Source organism: Triturus cristatus, chromosome 10 (genome assembly GCF_964204655.1).
Source record: "Triturus cristatus chromosome 10, aTriCri1.1, whole genome shotgun sequence".
Classification (NCBI taxonomy): domain Eukaryota; kingdom Metazoa; phylum Chordata; class Amphibia; order Caudata; family Salamandridae; genus Triturus; species Triturus cristatus.
In genome coordinates, this window is record NC_140593.1 from 1024060420 (window position 1) to 1024074413 (window position 13994).

The 13994-nt window shown below is 47.4% G+C and overlaps 1 protein-coding gene across 2 annotated transcripts in view; it reads right to left on the reverse strand.

Annotated features, from left to right (window-relative positions):
* Positions 1-765: 765 nt before the first annotated feature.
* Positions 766-13994, reverse strand: part of VWA3A (von Willebrand factor A domain containing 3A) — a 598738-nt gene continuing 585509 nt past the window's right edge. For both annotated transcript variants that reach the window (XM_085629052.1, XM_085629053.1), the window contains one exon: positions 766-1794. The gene's annotated coding sequence lies outside the window, so the exon portion shown is untranslated. The remainder of the gene's footprint in view (positions 1795-13994) is intronic.

Here is a 13994-nt window from a genome sequence, read left to right on the forward strand (position 1 = left end):
TCAGTAGCTTCACATTCCCAATAGTACTCTAATTGATGTTTATAGGGTTAGGTTGTGTATCTTCTATCCACCTCAAACTTTTTGATTATATTCTTTCCTCCTTACTCTCATTGATTTCCTCTCTTGCCTCTCCTCGTTTTCCTTCATTTAATTCCTCCCTGACCACCACTTTGCCCCTCGAAATGCCCACTATCCCGCATTTCGAACTATCTCTTTCTCTCACTTTCTAATCAAGTCAAACTGAGCCTAGTTGTGTAATGCTGACAAATCACTTGGTTTATGTGACCAAAAGATGAGATCGCCCAATGAAACTCAAAGGGGTCCCAATTGGCTCCTCAAGCAATAGCTAATTAAACAGTTATGATGTTTTTAAGTGGTGGAAGTAAGGTGGTAAATTACCAGTCAAAGAGGTAAGTATAGTGAGTTACCAACAGGCAACCATACACGTCTTGGGTAGGCAGGTTATGAAACATTGTATTGGAATGAACTTTTCAGTCCAATACAAAAATCATAATAGAGCCTCTGCAAATTTTGATTGGAAAATCTGGCAGCTAATTTTTTCAAAATTCGAAATCTGAAGAGTGAAGAAGTTGTTTGTATTACTTAATGGAAATTGTAATAAAACAAACAAGGAATAATTCAGTAACAAAAGAAAGGCCAAGGTGTAGACGACAAGAAAGACAGAAGAACTGGGAAGTTTGAAGAAATAAAGAAAATGTGATCTTAAAACATCAAGCATTTCGTTAAACTAGAAAAAAACAATGATTAGAAAAATATCTTTATTGATAGAAAATTTGTATAGCATCTTTAATTCCAAACATATAAGTGTCAAATTCCAAATACTGAACTAACCAAATACAATGTTTGCTAAAACTACGTTTGCTTCTTCTGAAGAAGCTGCAGTTTTTCAAACAATTTAGTGTGTACCATCTGTGTCTTGTTTTAAAGTAAGCTCAGCAATATTTCACACCTTTCAATATTTTATCCTCTCCTGGACAGCCAGTAACAAAAGATTGCATGAAATGTACACATACTATATTACAAAGTGATTACTAAATAATTACTAATGACTCCAAAGTTTTATATTCTTCTGTACAAGTCTTCAGTGCTATAAATTTGAGGCTGCCACTATCGCTTGGCTTGAAATTCATTAGTAGTGGACTGATTATGCTGTAATTTAAGAAATAGAATACTTTTCATAGTTGAGGAAAATGAGCAGGCAAGTAACAATACAGTGCAAGAGGATGACAGAATAAATGAATTATTTAGGCGAAGAATTAAATACCAGACATGAAGTAGAGAAAGAAGAAAAAGAGGATTAGCTTGTAAGAACAAAGTTGTCAAAACTCAGAGATCAGAGCATGAAGAGACATAAGAAAGTGAAAACACAATAAGGTATTAAAATAAAGGTACCATTTCTCATTGCATCATTGTGGAGAGAATTTGCTGGTGGTTCGCACACTCAAGAAAAAAACCTGACGACGGTAACTGTGGGGTGTTTGTGAAAATACATTTAAAAATAACGTTGCTCAAAACTCAAATTCTTATGGTGTAAACTCAGCTTCTTTCAGAATTTCCTTCTTTCATTCTGAAATTATGGGAACAAATTGAAAAGAATGGAAACAAGGGTTGTCAATTCTTTCTTGCTTAACTTAATGTATGCCGACTCAATGGTCTTAGGATTGACACAATTCTTCTGTGTAAAGGGAGATGTTGAATATTGTATGCACTGCATCCAAACATGTCTGCTACATATCCAGGATCATTTGCATCGAGCAACCAGATTTGCTTGATCTGTTGAAAAAGACATATTTTTAAGGTTGTTGGTAAATAGATAACACATTTCAGAAAACCAGCAAAGAATGTAAGTATCTTGGAAAATTGGATTGCCTGTGTATTGTCCCTTCTTTGGGGAACCTTACTGAGATATAGCTAACAAGCACAACCTGAATGGAGATTTCAGTACAGGAAGTTTATATATATCAATTAAACAACCTTCCCTCTGAACACAAGGGTTATTACCTCATATAATTTACAGCATAGCAAACCAATCCTCCAATCAGTCATCACTCAAGAGACAATTTACTCCAGTCTAGTGCAAAAGCTTAACCACTTTCCTAATCAGCCATCAATCCTCTTTCAAACCTAGTTTATTCCAAGCTGAGTCAGAACTCCAACATAACTCTTCCAAGTGCAGCAACCTTGCATAGATCTCACACTCATGTAAACTCAGAGCAACAGCAACCACATCTCACACAACATATCTAATTAAAACTGCAGCCCATTACTATCCCCTCACATTTACACTATTAGGAACCACTTAAAACAGACATCATGCCATAATGGAAAAAAGCATCGAAGACCAACCTTTGGTCTGAGGATCACTGGGGGTCCGCAAGGGCTACTCAGGGGGTCCATGACTTTTTTTTTACAAAATTAAATAACAGTAAAAGTAATACATTAAAATTAATAAAGTGTATACAAATAAAGAAGGAAAATTAAACTGAGATTTTTTTTATATTTGATTGTGAATTAAATACAATCTCTCCATATTTGGGCATTTGTAAGGTGTATACTAGTTTTTGTATTTTTGTGTACTGTTTTGAGGTTCAAATCATAGAAACTGCTTAGGCTCGGGATCCCCGCTATCCACTAATGACGCAGTGGGAGTACTCAAATTATAGTAATGATTCATTGGGAGTCCACAGAAGTTTAAAGGTTAAGGACCGCTGCCCTTGACCAACCAGACTCTAGAAAATTCTGAACCTGTTTCGGAAGAGACATGAGTGGTGCTTATATAGGCGTCCCCCCAGTGTGCTGATATTGGCTCCTTTTAGTGACTTTCCACGCCAGGAGTGCAGAGCCACGAAGAACACTGACCACTGGTGTGGAAAACTAGGGCCCTGAAAGGGGGAACAATCCTGTCCCTAGAAACCTGTTTGCAGAGCGGGTAGGATGGGTGGGTCGGTAAGGAATCTGCGGCTAGATAGAGTCTATACCAGATGAACAAGTTACTTACCTTCGGTAACGCTTTTTCTGGTGGATACAGTATCTGCCTGTGGATTCCTCACCTTGTGAATATCCCCTGCGCCAGCATTCCACGGAACTTTTCTTCCCCAGCATTCCACGTCGACGTGGGCGACGTCATAATACATCGGCTCCGCTCGCGACTCCGATCGACGTCACCAGAGCCATAAGAAGCCCACGTCGGCGTGATGACGTCAGTTCCACCCATTTTTTCCCCGTGCCTTCGAGGCGAACAGGTGGACTAACGACAGACTCAAAGCATACACAGTATACAATACACCAACACATATGCATAGCATACAAAGGAAAAGAATGCTAAATAAACAAGCATTTCCTACAATTGCACAACAAAGCATAAAAACATATCAACAAGACCTATTTCATGGTATACAAAGGTGGACAACGGGGAGGCGGGTGGGTCAGTGAGGAATCCACAGGCAGATACTGTATCCACCAGAAAAAGCGTTACCGAAGGTAAGTAACTTGTTCTTCTGATGGATACATCTGCTAGTGGATTCCTCACCTTGTGAATAGATTCCCACAGCAGTCCCCACTCCCGGAGGAGGGTGTCCACCTTCCTATACCAGAAAGTCCTGTAACACAGAGCGCGCGAAGTGGCCCTCCCTCCTCATCTCAGAGTCCAAGCAATAATGCTTTGCGAAAGTATGGAGGGAGGCCCAAGTCGCGGCTTTACAAATATCTGCCACAGGAACACCCCGGGCCAAAGCAGATGTAGAGGCCTTAGCTCTAGTCGAATGCGCTCTAATGCCATCAGGAGGAGTCTTACCAGCCAGGGCGTAGCAGATCTTGATGGTCAGAATTATCCATCTTGACAGCGTGCGCTTGTGCACCGCCTTCCCCTTAGAACGACCAATGTAGCCAATAAAGAGCTGGTCATCAATGCGAAAGTCCTTGGTTCTATCCAGATAAAAACTAACAGCCCTCTTCGGGTCCAAACGATGGAGTCTTTCCTCCTCTTTGGAAGGGTGAGGAGGAGGGTAGAAAACAGGGAGAGTAATGGACTGCCCCAAATGAAACGGAGTGACTACCTTTGGCAGGAAAGCAGCCCTGGTCCTGAGAACCATCCTTTCAGCATGTAAGGTAAGAAAAGGAGGTTTGGAACTAAGAGCTTGAAGCTCACTCACCCTCCTTGCCGAGGTTATGGCTACAAGAAAAACCACCTTAAATGATAACAGCCTCAAAGGACAAGTATGAAGAGGCTCAAAAGGGGACCGCATTAGAAAGGTTAAAACAAGATTAAGGTCCCACTGAGGCATTACAAATGGAGTAGGAGGAAACATGTTTGTAAGGCCCTTGATGAACCTCAGAGCAACTGGAGATTTAAATAGTGAAGGTTGATCTGGGAGGCACAGAAATGTCGATAAGGCCGAAAGGTAGCTCTTGACCGTGGCCACAGCAAAGCCCTGCTGAGCCAAGGAAAGAGCAAACTGAAGCACATTGGACAGACGGGCCTTTAAAGGATCAATGGATCTCTCTCCACACCACTTTACAAACTTAGACCACCTGTAGGAGTAAATGGACTTGGTGGAGTGTCGCCTGGCCGATAAAATAACGTCCACCACATCAGGTGGGAGAGAGAATGAACTCAGGTTGCCCCGTTCAATCTTCAGGCATGAAGGTGTAAGCTCTGGAGGTGGGGGTGTAGAACCTGCCCCTCCAACTGCGAGAGGAGGTCTGCCCTCAGAGGGAGACGGAGCGGAGGGCACAAGGATAGGTGGAGAAGATCTGTATACCATACCCTTCTTGGCCAATCCGGGGCGACCAAAATGACTTGGGCCCGGTCTTGGCGAATCTTCCTCAGGACCCGAGGAATCAAAGGTATGGGAGGAAACGCGTAAAGGAGTTGTGGGCCCCAACTCAACTGAAACGCGTCCCCCAGCGCCCCCTGCATCGGAAACTGGAGACTGCAGAATGACGGGCAGTGCGCGTTCTCGCGGGTGGCAAACAGGTCCACCCGAGGTGTCCCCCACGTCCGAAAGACATGACGAACCACCTCCGGATGGAGCCTCCACTCGTGATCGGCGGAGAACTGCCGACTGAGACTGTCCGCACGTACGTTCAGCACCCCGGCCAGATGATTTGCCATCAGACAAATCTGATGGTCCTGAGCCCAGAACCATAGACGTAAGGCCTCTCTGCACAGACAAAGAGACCCTACTCCTCCCTGTTTGTTGACATACCACATCGCGGTCGTGTTGTCTGTCAGGACTTGGATCGACTGACCGCGAAGGGAAGGGAGGAAGGCCTTGAGCGCCAAACGAATCGCCCGCAATTCCAAAAGGTTGATATGAAGCAACCTTTCCTCTGGAGACCAAAGACCCTTGATCTCCAGGTCCCCCAGATGAGCACCCCACCCTAGGGTGGATGCATCCGTTATCACTGTGGCCACCGATGGAGGCAGATGGAAGGGCTTTCCTTGCGACAGATTGCCCTCTACGCTCCACCATGAAAGATCCGCTGCAGCTTCTCTGGAGATCTTGATTGACTCCCTGAGATCTCCGTTGTGCTGATACCACTGCTTGCGGAGGCACCACTGGAGTGCCCTCATGTGCCAGCGTGCATGGTTGACCAACAGAATGCAGGAAGCGAACAGACCGAGCAGGCGAAGGACCTTCAGAACTGGAACAACCGCTCCACTGTGGAATAAAGGGACCAACTCCTGAATGTCGAGAATCCTTTGAGGAGGAGGGAATGCTCGACACACAGTAGTGTCCAGTACCGCCCCTATGAACAGGTTGCGTTGAGAGGGCACCAGGTGAGATTTGGGCACATTGACCGAAAAACCCAAGTCGAACAACAGCTGTGATGTTACCTGCAGATGATGCTGCACCATCTCTGGGGACTCTGCCTTCAGAAGCCAGTCGTCCAGGTAGGGAAAAACCAGAATCCCCGACCTCCTGAGATGGGCAGCCACCACTGCCATCACCTTTGTGAAGACTCGAGGTGCGGTAGTAAGACCAAACGGGAGGACCGCAAACTGGTAATGTTGCGACCCAACCGTAAAACGGAGATACTTCCTGTGCGACTTCAGGATTGGGACGTGGAAGTACGCGTCCTGCAAGTCGAGCGACACCATCCAGTCTCCTTGCTGCAACGCTTGAAGAACCTGCGCAAGGGTCAGCATCTTGAATTTCTCCTGTTTCAGGTAAAAGTTCAAGATTCTGAGGTCCAGTATCGGACGCAACCTTCCGTCCTTTTTTGGAATCAGGAAATACCGGGAGTAGCATCCCTGACCCCTTTCCTGCTCTGGAACCACCTCTATCGCACCCTTCTGAATCAAGGCTAAAACTTCTTTCTGCAGGAGAAGTAGATGGTCTTCCGAACAATAACATTGGCAAGGAGGGTAAGGGGGAGGAAACTCCCGAAAGGGAAGGGCGTACCCAGTCTCTACGAGGTTCAAAACCCAAAGGTCTGTTGTAACCGATTTCCAACCCCGTAGAAAGTAGGACACCCGACCCCCCACAGGCCTTACATGATCCAGGATGGGGGATCTAGGGCTGCTTCCCTGAGGCCTCATTGGGAGCAGAGGAGGAGGAAGAAGAGGGGTTGCGTCCAGAACCTCTCCGACCCCTTTGCCTCCCTCTATAGGACATAGAGGGGATTCTGCTGTTGCTGCTGCTGCTGGGGCTGCCGGTAAGAGCGAAAAGACGATCGCCCAAAGCCCCTAAATTTTCGAAAGGTCGAACCCCTTGCCGGTACTTGCAGGCCCAAGGATTTTGCAGTCAATCGGCTGTCCTTAAAACGCTGAAGGGCAGAGTCCGCTTTCTCCCCAAACAGCTTCTGACCATCAAATGGAAGATCGACCAGTGTAGCCTGAACATCCGCTGAGAAACCAGAGTTACGGAGCCAAGCCTGCCTTCTTACAGCAACAGACGACCCCATGATCCTTGCCACGGAGTCCGCAGTATCCAACCCTGACTGGATAACTTGCCTGGCAGCCGCCTGAGTGTCCGCTACAACCTCCATGAAGGATGACTTATCTCCTTCAGGCAACTTAGGAGCCAAGGACTTAATGGAATCCATTAGAGCGTGCACGTAACGCCCCAGCAGGCATGTAGCATTAGTCGATTTTAACGCCATGCTTCCTGTCGAAAAGGTCTTTTTGGCTGCCTGATCAGCTTTTTTAGACTCCCTGTCAGCTGGAGACTGAGGAAAGGCACCGGAAGCATGCTTGGAGCATGAAGCCTGCACAACCAAACTGTCCGGGGATGGATGAGTGGATAAAAAGTCAGGATCCCCTGGTGCAACCTTGTACCTTCTTGCCACCTGTCTACACACTGCAGGAGATGAAAGGGGCTTCCTCCATACCTCTAATACCGGCTCCAATATGGCCTCACTGAAAGGCAACAAGGGCTCTGATGTCGAAGTCGGAGAATGTAACACTTCTGTGAGCAGGTTGGATTTGTACTCCACAGAAGGCAGCTGTAAATCCAGAAGCTCTGCTGCTTTCTTTATCACTACGTGATAGGGAGCCAACTCATGAGGTGGAGAAGACCTGGCAGATGCATATTCCCACTCTGGGGTCATATCCAGCCCACTGGCTTCCTCAATGCCATCGAACTCGTCCGAAGAAGAATCAACCTCACCTTCTTCCACCTCTCGATATCTTCTTTCCTCCAACACCCTCTGGGCTTCCCTCCTCGACCGGATTCGGGAAACCGACGTCGGTGACGTCGTACGCGGCGTCGGAGGAACCAGAGGAACCGGCATCGACGGCGCCAGACACGGCGCCGATGGAGTCAGCCTCGGCGTCGATGGAGTCGGTTTCGGCGTCGATGGAGCCAGTCTCGGCGTCGAAGGAGGCTCCGGAGCCTGCCGGACCTTCCGAGGTCGAATCGGATCCCCAGACGGCGCCGGAAACTGCCAAGAAGGCGCCATCGGCATAAAGGGCATAAAGGGGGCCTGAGCATACTGCTGTGGCACCCCCATTGTAAAGGCCATCGGACCCACGGGACCAGTTGGTGCTCCGGATGGGTAGGCCGCCCTATTAAAAATGCCATACATAGCATTTAAGAAATTAGCCGAATCCGTACCTGGGGCCGGGAACTGAGGCAAAGGAACCTCTTGTGGGGCCTCCGGCACCGGCTCCGCAGTATCCTCCACTGGAGCCTCAGAATCTTCAGGTACTGGAACAGACTCTTCCTGCTCCTCATGCATAGAAGCATCCGACTCCACACGAACCGGAGTCGACGTCTTAGACGGAGCCGAAGACCTCGTCGAAGACTGAATCGGAGTCTGCTTCCTCGAAGGAGAACCTTCCGGTGACCTCGAAGGCGAAGGAGAAGGAGACAAACCTTTGCTCCGACGTCGATGAGACGAAGCCGACCTCGACCTCGACTTCGATTTCTTGGACTTCGAGGATCGACGTCTAGAATGTTTACTTTTTTTATGGTGTTTCTTCGACCTCGACGACCTCGAAGTCGATGACTCTCTCTTCGATCTCTCCTTCTTCCTCCCTCTTTTCTCCTCACCAATCTTCTTCATGAAGAGCTTGGTCTTCCTTTCCTTGAGAGCCTTCGGGTTCATGCTTTTACAGCATCCGCACTCCTCCATATCATGTTCCGAGGAGAGGCACCATAAACAATTCTGGTGTGGATCCGTTATCGACATCAGGCCTCCACACTCCCTACAGGGCTTAAAGCCCGACTTCCTAGTCGAAGACATAGCCGAATAAACAGAGATACACGACCAAACTACAAAGTAGCACTGGAGAAAAACCGTTGCGCGTCGAAGGCGCGGAAAAAAGGGAACTGACGTCATCACACCGACGTGGGCTTCTTATGGCTCCGGTGACGTCGATCGGAGTCGCGAGCGGAGCCGATGTATTATGACGTCGCCCACGTCGACGTGGAATGCTGGGGAAGAAAAGTTCAGTGGAATGCTGGCGCAGGGGATATTCACAAGGTGAGGAATCCACTGGCAGATGTATCCATCAGAAAAGGCATTACCGAAGGTAAGTACCTTGTTCATCTGATAGCAACTACTAGCCGCAGATTCCTTACCTTAGAATAGATACCCAAGCAATACATCCCGGAGGCGGGTCTACGAAACAATTTCACACCAAAAAATCCTGCAGGACCGAAAGGGCAAACTACCCATCCCTATGGAATTAACGTTCCAGGCAGTATTGCTTGGTAAACGTGTGCAGAGATGGCCATGTTGCTGCCTGGGAAATGTCCAGGACTGGATATCCGCGTGCTAATGCAGTGGTCGCAGCCTTGGCTCTGGTGGAATGAGCAAGCAAACCCTCAGGAAATTACTTCTTGGCCAGTGTGAAGCACGGGGCTTGGGGAGATGGCCAGTTTCAGTACCGCCTTCCCTTTCTGTTCTCTGACATACCCCATGAAGAGTTGTTCACCCACCTGCCTTTGTGGGGTCAAGGTAAAACGACAATGATCTTTTTGGGTCCAGCCAGTGGAGTCGCTACTCTTCTTTAAAGGGATGAGGCGGAGCCAAAAGGTAGGCAGGGTGATGGACTGGCCTACATGAAAGGGAGTGACCTTGTCTGGAAAGATGTTGAGGCACGAAGGATTAGATGACAAAGCCTGGAGCTCACTGACCCTCCAGGCAGATGTTATTGCCACTAGAAAGGCCATCTTGATAGTTAGAAGCCTGAGATAATAAATATGTAGTGGCTCGAAAGAAGCACACATCAGGAAAGTCATAACTAAATGTAGGTCCCAGTGAGGCATGGTGAAGGTGGTAACAAGTGTTGGAGACCTTTTAGAAACCTATTTACAATAGGGGACTTGAAAAGAGATGGCTGAACAGGCAACCGCAGAGATGGCAGAAAGATAACCTTTTAAGGTGCCAAAGGAGAGCCCTATTAGGCAAGAGAGAGAATAAATAGAAGGACCTGAGAAAGGGGGGCAGAAAGGGGTTCAACCTTATTTTTCTACAAACCATGCCACAAATTTGCAAATGTCTGGCGTATACCGTGTTGGTGGAGGGATGCCTGGCAGCGAAGATGACATTACAGACTTCGGGCAGAAGGTCGAAAGCTGCCAACTGTCGCCGCTCATTCTCCACGCATGAAGGTGAAGTGTGACAGGTTCAGGCGGAGAACCCTCCCCTGCTGCTGCGACAGAAGATCATCCCAAAGGGGCATCCTGATGGCCATTTTTGACAACTCAGGATATCAGACTCTCCAAGCCCAGTCTAGAGCCACAATGATGACTTGGGTCCGGTCATTCCTGATCTTCTTGAGAACTCTGTGCGGGAGAGGTAAGGGCAGAAAGGCGGGCAGGAGGCCTTACCTCCACTCAAGATGAAAAGCATCTCCTAGCGAGAGCCGTCTTAGAAACTCCAGCGCGCATAACTGCTGACATTGTGTATTTCTCAGGAGTTACAACAAATCAATCAAGACTTTCCCACTGCTGAAAGAAACCTTGCACCACCTCCAGATGAAGACACCATTCTTGAGCCACAAGTCATTTCCGGCTGAGTTAGTCCACCCTGGCATTCAGAAAGTCCGCCAGGTGTTGAACCACCAGTGATATGACTTGACATTCCAGCCATGTCCAGAAGCGCAGGGCCTCCTGACAAAGTGTCCGTGATCCCACCCTGCCCTGTTTGTTGCAGTACAACATGGCAGTGTACTAGCCTTTCATTGATGAATGGTAGAAAGACTTTCAGTGCCATACGGATCACTTGAAGCTCCAACAGGTTCATGTGGAGTCCGGATTCTGCTGGAGGCCTTTGATCTTCAACTCTACCAGACAGCCACCCCATCTCAGGAGAGACACATCAATCACTTTGCCATATCTAGAAGGGGATGGGAGAGGGGTCTGCAACTGACCCAATCGAGGTTCGTTAACCACCACTGCAGATCTTTTGCAGTCCACTCCGAGATCTGAACCATGTTGGAGATATTTACCTGATGAACAAGTTACTTACCTTCGGTAACACTTTTTCTGGTGGATACAGTATCTGCCTGTGCATTCCTCACCTTGTGAATATCCCCTGCGCCAGCATTCCACTGAATTTTTTCCCCAGCTCTCTACGCCGACGTGGACGTCATAATACCACGGCTCCGCTCGCGACTCCGTATGACGTCACTGGAGCCATAAGAGAGCCACGTCGGCGTGATGACGTCAGTTCCACCCATTTTTTCCTTGCCTCCGAGGTGAACAGGTGGACCAACGACAGATTCAAAGTATACACAGTATACAATATTCGAACAAATATACATAGTACATATAAAAAGGAAAACTAAAGAACATAAGTATTTCCTATAAGTGCACCAGATTGAAAGAAGATACAACGTAAAACAACATGTCAAGCAAGGCATCCTTTAAGGTATATAAAGGTGGACAACGGGGAGGCGGGTGGGCCAGTGAGGAATCCACAGGCAGATACTGTATCCACCAGAAAAAGCGTTACCGAAGATAAGTAACTTGTTCTTCTGATGGATATATCTGCCAGTGGATTCCTCACCTAGTGAATAGATTTCCACAGCAGTCCCACTCCTGGAGGAGGGTGTCCACCTTCCTATACCAAAAAGTCCTGCAAGACAGAGCGCACAAAATGGCCCTCCCTCCTCATCTCAGAGTCCAAGCAATAATGCTTTGTGAAAGTATGGAGGGAGGCCCAAGTCGCGGCTTTACAAATGTCTGCCACCGGAACACCCCAGGCTAAAGCAGAGGTAGACGATTTAGCTCTAGTTGAATGATCCCTAATACCCTCAGGAGGAACCTTACCAGCAAGGGCGTAGCAGATCTTGATGGCTAGGATGATCCATCTGGACAGAGTGCGCTTGTGCACAGCTTTGCCTTTAGATTGTCCAATATAGCCCACGAAGAGCTGATCATCCAAACGAAAGTCCTTCGTTATGTCCAAATAAAAGCTCACAGCTCTTTTAGGGTCCAATCGGTGAAGTCTCTCCTCCTCCTTGGATGGATGAGGGGGAGGATAAAACACAGGGAGAGTAATGGACTGTCCCAGATGAAAGGGAGTAACTACCTTAAGTAGGAAAGCAGCCCTGGTCCTAAGAACCATCCTTTCAGCATGTAAGGATAAAAACGGGGGTTTTGAACTAAGAGCTTGAAGCTCACTCACCCTCCTTGCCGAGGTTATGGCTACAAGAAAGACCGTCTTAAAAGACAACAACCTCAAAGGACAACTATGAAGGGGCTCAAAAGGAGACCCCATCAAAAAAGTTAGAACAAGATTAAGGTCCCACTGTGGCATTACAAAAGGAGTAGATGGAAACCTGTTAGTAAGACCTTTGATAAATCTTAAAACAATAGGAGATTTAAATAAAGATGGCTGATCTGGAAGACACAGAAAAGCCGATAAGGCTGATAAATAGCCAATGACTGTAGCCACAGCACAACCCTGCTGAGCCAAGGAAAGAGCAAACTGAAGCACATTGGAAAGATGACCTTTTAAAGGGTCAATGGATCTCTCTCCACACCATTTTACAAACTTAGACCACCTGTAGGAATAAATGGACTTGGTGGCGTGTCGCCTGGCCGATAAAATAACATCCACCACATCAGGCGGGAGAGAGAAGGAACTCAGGTTGCCCCGTTCAATCTCCAGGCATGAAGGTGCAGGCTCTGGAGGTGAGGGTGTAGAACCTGCCCCTCCGACTGCGAGAGGAGGTCTGCCCTGAGCGGGAGATGGAGCGGAGGGTGCAATGAAAGTGAAGTGAAAGAATATTTATAGAGCGCGTGGTTACCCAGAGGCATCCCAGCGCTAGCAGGCACTCAGTGAGGAACAAAAGAATAACTGAAAAAGAAAGGTTTTCACCAATTTTCTGAACGTAAGATGATCTGGTTCAGAACGTAAATGTAGTGGAATACTGTTCCACAATTTGACCCCATTATATAAAAACATTCCCCCTCCACTGCGAGCACGTTTGATTTTAGGTACAGCCATTAAGCCTTTGCTCCCTGACCTAAGATTACGATTAGGGACATATCGTTGATTCCAAGAGCGAATTAGGGGCGGGCCCCTTCCTGCCAAGGTTTTATGGATAATACAGAGCGCTTTAAATTGTACTCTTTGCTGGACAGGAAGCCAGTGAAGAATATCGAGGGAAGGCTTAGCCGAGGACCGTTTAGGGATGTTCATCAGCATGCAAGCTGCACAATTCTGTACAATTTGAAGTCTATTAATTGTAGCCAGGGGGGCTCCAAGGTAAATCGCGTTAGCGTAATCCAGCCGCGACAATACAATGGCTTGTACAAGTAAACGTCTTGCTAGAAATGGCAACAATGGCAGTACCTTCCTGAATCTCCTGAGCAGTCCGTAACAGTTTGCTGCTACTTTACGTGATTGTACCTTAAAATCTAAGTTACAATCCATCCAAACTCCTAGACTCTTAACGCAGCTCTTTGGGACTGGGGGGGAACCCAAGCAGCTGGGCCACAGATGGTGAATATCAGAGGGAGCCGATTTCCCAAAGAGCATGAGCTCAGTTTTAGACCCATTAAGCTTCAAGAAAGAGCTGCTCATCCAATCAAAAACCACCTGAAGGCAAGCTGCCAGATCAGGGTCTGAGTGATTTGGCTGCTTCAAGGAGACAATCAATTGAGTATCGGTCAAGGTAAAGTAAAGGTCAAGTAGATCTGTGTACCACACCCTTTTTGGCCAATCCGGGGCGACCAAAATAACTTGGGCCTGGTCTTGGCGAATCTTCCTCAGAACCCGAGGAATCAAGGGTATGGGAGGAAACACGTAAAGGAGATGTGAGCTCCAACTCAACTGAAACGCGTCCCCCAACGCCCCCTGCAACGGAAACTGGAGACTGCAGAATGACGGGCAATGCGCGTTCTCGCGAGTGGCAAACAGGTCTATCTGAGGAGTCACAGCATGATTGGTCGTAGTAAAATGTATCCCTGTAAATATATTTGAAACATCAACCTTACACATTTAAAAATCCAAATATATTAATGAGGAGCAACTCTAGCTATTCCTCTTACATACAGTGATCTTGTTAT